Below are 7,453 nucleotides of genomic sequence, written 5' to 3'. Positions count from 1 at the left end.
CTTTACCTTTGGTGTTCTCCACATTATGAAAGCGCGTCTCTATGTTAACTGTGGACTTTGGGTCTTTTTTTTTTCTTTTTTATACTGAGCTCCTGGAACAATGTCAGATTATTGAAGTATTTCCATTAGGGAAATGAAGCATTGGTTTTTATCGCATGCCGTTAGATTTTGTCTTTATCTGTATTTGCCGGTAAGCATTTTGTATGATTTTTGACTAATTAGAAGCTATTGGGCCGTGCTTGGTGGCACATTTCTGTAATCCCAGAACTTGGAAAGTAGGGGCAGGAGATCATGAGTTCAAGCCAGTCTCTACTACATAGTGACAACTTAAAAAAAAAAAATCACCATCTTAACTTTTTACCATTCTCACAAGGTTGCATATTGGGTAGGGGATAGCAAAATGCTCAAATATCTGATAAACAATCTAATGAAAAAAAGTAGATGCTAGATTTAGATGGTAATATTTTAGTCATAAAATATGTATCTCTTTGACTTTTGATCTGTTAGGAAATATTCTATCTAAATAGCATTTGTAAGCAACTCTTGAAAAATATTCGTTAAGTGTCTTAAAGTTCTGAATAAATGCTTAGTAAATTAATTTTTTGAAGGTTTCTTAATCAGACCTCACCAGAACTATAGTTAATGCATATTCATAAACTCATTTCCGTAGAGAAATGGACTAAGCTTGGACACATGACAAAGAAGACAGACTTTCGCTCTCGATTGTGTGAATGTCCAGTCCAGCCAGTAGGTAAGACTAAATTATTTTACAGACAATACCAAGGACTTGAGAAGAACATGCAGTGGACGAGAGGGGTGCCTTATTCTAGGGAGAGCTTATTATGGTTGATTGATTAAAATTGGCAGAATTAAAACAGCCAGGTGTTCATAGCCTGTGACCCCAGCACTCAAGGAGATTGGGAGTTCATGATCATCCTTGGCTACATAGCAAGTTTGAGGCTCACCTGGAAAAAACAAAGCCCCAACTTTTTAAAAAAACAAAACTGTGTGGGGAAGGTACCTGTCAGCTGTCTGGCTTTGTCTTTGCCCCTCTTGGCCAGCCTAACAGAAGTGCCCAGCCAGCCTGCTCCTCTCAGCACATGTGTGACAATGGGTCCTGATGTCTGCCTTGTATCCCTGCATTAGGTGGGTTGTGGTGGAGACAGAATCCAATTCTTGCTTGTGGGAGTCCTGGGAGCGTCCTTGCTGTCAGATATGGATATTAAATGGAATAACTGCTCCAGGACTCCTATAAGCTATAAAGGGACATTTTCAGTTTCTATTTATTTTTGAAGTTTCTCTCCTTTCATTTTTATATTTAGTGTATTTAGTGTGCACGCACTTGTGTTTAGGTGTACTGAAGTACAAATGGAAGTCAGAGTCCGTTCTCTCGACCACGTGTCACTGGGAGTAAGTGTGTCACTGGCACACGTGGCTTTTCCTACAGAGCCTTCTTACTGGCCAGCTCTATTATTGAGGTCGTTTTTTTGTTTGTCTCTTAGACTCCTGTAGCTTGGACTCCTGTATCATAAATATTTTAGGCCCAGCTCCTAAAATTAGAAATTTAGAAATACCACTAGACCTCACCAGCACATGCTCGGGAATGTTGTTAACCTTGTCCCCCTGAATGCATTACTTCATGTTTTCAAACACATTCCTGGGTGTTGCTGACCTTGCCATGTGATTATTACACTGATTCCTGGTGGGTTTGACCATGCAAACATTGATAAGCATTTTTGGACTAAAGTGCCTATGGTTAAACTCTTTAAGCAAGGGAGAACTAGGAGAAAGAGAATGATAAGAGATAAGCTTGGAGTTATTTTAGACGAACTCATTGAGAGAAACAGCTTTTGTATACCAGCCTACGATTTTTCCTCAGTCATGTGATCAGTTTAAATGAAATAAAGAATAGGTGTGTATATGGAAGGTACTCTTGCTCTAGCAGTTGAAGTGCACTTTTTTGTTTTGATATATTCTTTTTGCCAAAAGTGAGTGGCCATGTCTGCGTTGAGATTTTTTTTTTTATTATTAACATGGTCATTTTAAAGTAGTTTTAAGCTGTTAATAATCATCCCGCAGCTTTCACATTTGCCCTTATTCAAAGAGCATTTAATTTCGGCTCCTACAGCAAGACGTCAGAACAATGAAAACATCTTTATCAGATGTGCAGTTTGAACATTAAGCAAAAGCAGATAGAATTACAACAATAACATTTATGTTGCAACTTTAAATGGTCTTGCTTTTTAGATTTGGTTTTATTGCTCTTGGTTTGGGGGGCTTGTTTGGTTTATCTTTTTTTTAATAATGGGAAAATAAAAAGCCAAATTATCCTGTGACTTTATTATGCCTTAAAGTCACAAGACATGGGATTCCATAGATTTCTTGTTTGTTTGTTTGTTTGTTTGTTTGTTTGTTTGTTTGTTTATTATTTATTTGGACCTTTGAGAATCTTCTAGAAAATAGGACAGCAAACTGCAGTCCAGGAACGAAATCTTGCCTCTCCCTATTTTATTGTAACAACATCCTCATTCCTTTTACTCTCTGAAATTGCTCCTCACCTCAACAAGGCTGAATAGTTTAGACAGACACATGGGGCCTACCCAGCCTATAACTGGCTCTGTAATAAATAATAATAGTGATAATAAGAGTAAGAATAGCTACTGTCCCTATCCCACTTAAAGGAGCAGGATCCAGTATAGAGTGAGTGAAAAGATAGAAGATAGCACTAACCCACATGTGTGCCCAGCATTTACTGTGTGCCATGGACTGTGCCACGCACCTTACAAGCATCATTCCATTTCCTGTTTTGCAGCTCTTACATAGGAAAGAAAGCAGGACTGTCACACACTGTGGCCTCCAAGTTTTTCCATCAACTGCAACTGACCAAATAGTAGGTTTGCCTAAGTATTTTTTTTCATAGACCACCACCACACCTTTATTCTTTTTTTCTGCAAGGAACTTAACAGGGCATTTATCTCAGCCCTCTGTTTCCTGTGAGATGCCGTTAACCAGACACATCTCCACATCCCCTGTGAGTGAGACAGGCATCGTTCAAGCCTTCAGACCCGCCAGGAGGGCAGTCGGCCACTTGTGGTTCTTGGCAGAAATTTTTGTCTGCACGTGCGTGGTTGCTTCTCATCTTTCTTCAGACCATGAGACCAAGATTCCTTAGGACCTAGAGGACCCTTGGCATTTTCCTAAGTATTCTGTTTAAAATTGCAAACTTAAACTTTCTGCAAGTGCCTTTATTGGTATTTCCTGCCGTTCTTTGCAACTGAATAGTGTTTGGCATGCATTGCTTATTTTGTTTTTATTTATTTTTGAGGCAGGGTTTCATGTAGCCTATCCTGGGCTCTAACTATGTAGTTGAGGATGACCTTGAACTTCTGACACCCTGCCTCTTCCAAGTATAGTGTTCCAAGCCTATACTATTACCACAGTCCTTTTATGCTGTGCTGGGGATTGTACGAGGGGCTTTGTGCACTCTAGATGAGCATTCTACCAACTGAGCCAAATCCCCAGTCCACATTGGTTATTTTATATGCTTATAAAGATTCTGCTCCGTGGCTGGAGGAATGGCTCAGGTTAAGAGCACTGGTTGCTCTTCCAGAGGTCCTGAGTTCAATTCCCAGCAACCACATGGTGGCTCACAACCATCTGTAATGAGATCTGGAGCCCTCTTCTGGCCTGCAGACATACATGCAGGCAGAACACTGTATACATAATAAATAAATACATCTTAAAAAAAAAAAAAAACGGCAGTGGTGGCACACCCCTTTGATCCCAGTACTCGGGAGGCAGATCCAGGCAGAGCCCTGTGAGTTCGAGGCCAGCCTGGTCTACAGAGCGAGATCCAGGAAAGGCGCAAAACACAGAGAAACCCTGTCTTGAAAAACAACAACAACAAAAAAGATTCTACTACATAAAGGCATGGATTTTTGTATGTTAATTTACTGATGTGTCATGAACAATACAGACTAGAGTAGGGGTGACACTCTACTGAGTGCTCAGTACTGGCAGTGAGGTCATGTGACATGCTGGAGAGTTCCAGTCATGGAGGTGTGTTCAGGGTCACAATTGGTTTTCTTTTAGTTTTGTTAGTGTAAGTTAGTCACTGTTTTTGCAAAGTGAATTTTAACCCTTTTTTTTTTCTTTCTTTATTCTTTTCTCTTACAATATATCCTGACTCCAGTGTCCTGTCCCTCCACTTCTCACAGTCCCCCTGCCCACTCATGCCTCTGCCGTACCCCCGACCACCTGCTCCCCCCTTTCCCTTCAGAAAGGAGCTGGCCTCCCATGGATATCAACAAACAGGCAAAGCAAGATTCGAACCCTCGTATTAAAGCTGGACAAGGGACTGGAGAGATGGCTCAGAGGTTAAGGGCACTGGCTGCACTTCCAGAGATCCCAGCAATCTCATGGTGGCTCACAACCATCTATAATAACATCTGGTGCCGTCTTCTGGCATGCAGGCGCACATGCAGGCAGAACACTGTATATATGTAATAAAAGCTGGATGAGGCAACCCAGTAGGACAAAAAGTATCCCAAGAGCAGACAAAAGAGTTAAAGACCCCTTCACTCCCAGTGTAGGAGTCCCACAATAACCCCAAGCTAAACAGCCATATATGCAGAGGACCTGCAGACCCATACAGGCTCCATGATCCAGCTGAGTCCCTGTGGACCCATGAATCCTGATTAGCTGATTCTGTGGGCCATGTTCTCCTGATGTTCTTGACCCCTCTTGACTCCTACAATCCTTCCTCCCCCTGTCCTGCAGGATTCCCAGAGCTCACCACTAATGTTTGGCTGTGGGTCTCTACATCTGCTCCCATCAGCTGCCAGGGGAAACCTCCGATATTTGAGCTTGGTATCATTAAAAATCATTTCATTGATTTTTGTTTTGTTTTTTTTGCCAGTCCTGTTTCTACTGCTGGACTATCCAACTTCCAATTCCTGGCCATCCAGGAAGTGTCTTGAGCATGGGCCCCAGGTTAGACCAGTCACTGGTTGGCCACTCCCATAAGTTCTGAGTCACCATTTCCCCAGCATATCTTGCAGGCAAGACAAGTTATAAGGTCAGAGTTTTGGTGGTTGGGTTGGTGTCCTGTCCCACCACTGGAAGCCTTCCCTGGTTATAGAAGATATCTGGTTCAGGCTCCATATCCCCAGTTACTAGGGGTCCTCACTAGGGTCACCCTCGTAGATTTCAGGGAGTTTCCTCTGCACCAGGTTTCCACATTGCCCCCCAAGACTCCCCCCCCCATTCCAGACATCTCTCCCAGTACTCTCTCTCTCCAACCCTCCTTCCCTCATGTGATCCCTCCTATTCCCATCCCCACCTGCAAAATCTATTCTCTTTCCCCTTCCCAGGGAGATCCAGTCATCCGTCCCTCACTTGAGACTTCCTTGTTACTTATCCTGTCTCGGTCTGTGGGTTGGAACATGATTATTGTTTGCTTTACAGCTATTATTTACAAGTGCATACATATCATGTCTGTCTTTCTGGGTCTGTGTTGCCTCTCACTCAGGATGATGTTTTTCTAGTTCCATCCATTTGACTGAAAAGTTCATGATGGGTTTTTTTGTTGTTGATTTTTTTTGTTTGTTTTGTTTTGTTGTGTGTGTGTGTGGTGTGTGTGTGTGTGTGTGTGTGTGTGTGCGCATGCATGTGTGTGAGCGCGCGCGAGCGCTTCATTTGGTTTTTGTTTTTGTTTTTTTTCAAGACAGAGTTAGCTCTGGCTGTCATGGAACTCGATTTCTATACCAGCTGGCCTTGAATTCACAGAGATTTAGGTCCTTGCCTCTTCCTCCCAAGTGTTGGGATTAAAGGCAATGTCACTTTTTTTAAACAGCTGAGTAGTACTCTGTTGTGTAAATGTGCCACATTTTCTTTACCCATTCTTAGGTAGAGGGGCATCTAGTCTGTTTCTAGTTTCTGACTGTTATGAATTAAGCTGCTATGAACATAGTTGAGCAAGTATCCTTGCGGTAGGATGCTTTTGGGTATATGCCCAAGAGTGATATAGCTGGGTCTTGCGGTAGATTGATTTGCAATTTTCTGAAAAACCACCATATTGATTTCCAAAGTGGCTGTACAAGTTTGCACTCCCACCAGCAGTGGAGGAGCTGTCCCCTTGCTCCACATCTTCTCCAATATAGGAGAAGATGTCACTTGTGTTACTGATCTTAGCCATTCTGACAGGTGTAAGATGGTATCTCAGAGTCATTTTGATTTGCATTTCCCAGATGGGTTAAGATTATTGAAGATTTCTTTGTTTTAATGTGTTTCTCAGCCATTTGAGATTCCCCTATTTCTTTTTTTTGCGGGGGAGGGGGGGTTTGAGACAGGGTTTCTCTGTGTAGCTTTGCACCTTTCCTGGAACTCGCTTTGGAGACCAGGCTAGCCTCGAACTCACAGAGATCCACCGGCCTCTGCCTCCCGAGTGCTGGGATTAAAGGCGTGCACCACCACCGCCTGCCCCCCCTCTTTTTTTTAAAGATTTATTAATTTATTATGTATATAGTATTCTGCCTGCATGCGTCCCTGCAGGCCAGAAGAGGGCACCAGATCCCACTACAAGTGGTTGTGAGCCACCATGTGGTTGCTGGGAATTGAACTCAGGATCTCTGGAAGAGCACTGGGTGCTCTTAACCACTGAGCCATCTCTCCAGTCCGAGATTCCCCTATTTCAAATTCTCTGTTTATATCTGTACCCCATTTTTAAATTTTGATTGATTTATTGATGTCTAGTTTCTTGAGTTCTTTGTAGATTTTAGATATTAGCCCTCCATAGGATGAGGTGAAAATCTTTTCCCGTTCTGTAGGTTACCATTTTGTCCCATTGATGTTGTGCTTTGCCTTACAGAAGCTTTTCAGTTTCATGAGGTCCCATTTATTATGTTGATCTTCTTGCCTGCCACTATCGGTGATCTGTTTAGAAGTGGTCTCCTGTGCCAGTGCATTCAAGGCCATTCCCCACTTTCTCTTCTATAAGGTTCAGTGTATCTGGTTTTATGTTGAGGTCTTTGTTCCACTTGGACTTGAATTTTGGGCATAGTGGTAAATATTGATCTATTTGCATTTTTCTACATGCAAACATCAAGTTAGACCAGCATCATTTGTTGAAGATACTTTCTTTTTTCAATTGTATATTTCTGTTTTTTTTTTTTAATCAAAAATCAAGTGTTCATAGGTGCATGGATTTACCTCTCTAGGTCTTTGATTCTATTCCATTGATCCACCTATCTATTTTTATGCCAATACCATATAACCTTTATTACTATAGCTCTGTAGTACAGATGGAAATCAGGGATGGTGATACCTCCAGAAGTTTGTTTGTTTGTTTTTAATTGTTCATTATTATTTTAGCTACCTTTGGTTTCCTGTTTTTCCATATGAAATTGAATGTTGTCCTTTCAATTTCTGTGAAGAATTCTATTGGGATTTGAAT

The sequence above is a fragment of the Peromyscus leucopus genome, unplaced genomic scaffold (assembly GCF_004664715.2).
Source record: "Peromyscus leucopus breed LL Stock unplaced genomic scaffold, UCI_PerLeu_2.1 scaffold_513, whole genome shotgun sequence".
NCBI classification, from domain to species: Eukaryota; Metazoa; Chordata; class Mammalia; order Rodentia; family Cricetidae; genus Peromyscus; species Peromyscus leucopus.
The sequence above is the reverse complement of the archived record's forward strand: the minus strand, read 5'-3'. Positions refer to the sequence as shown.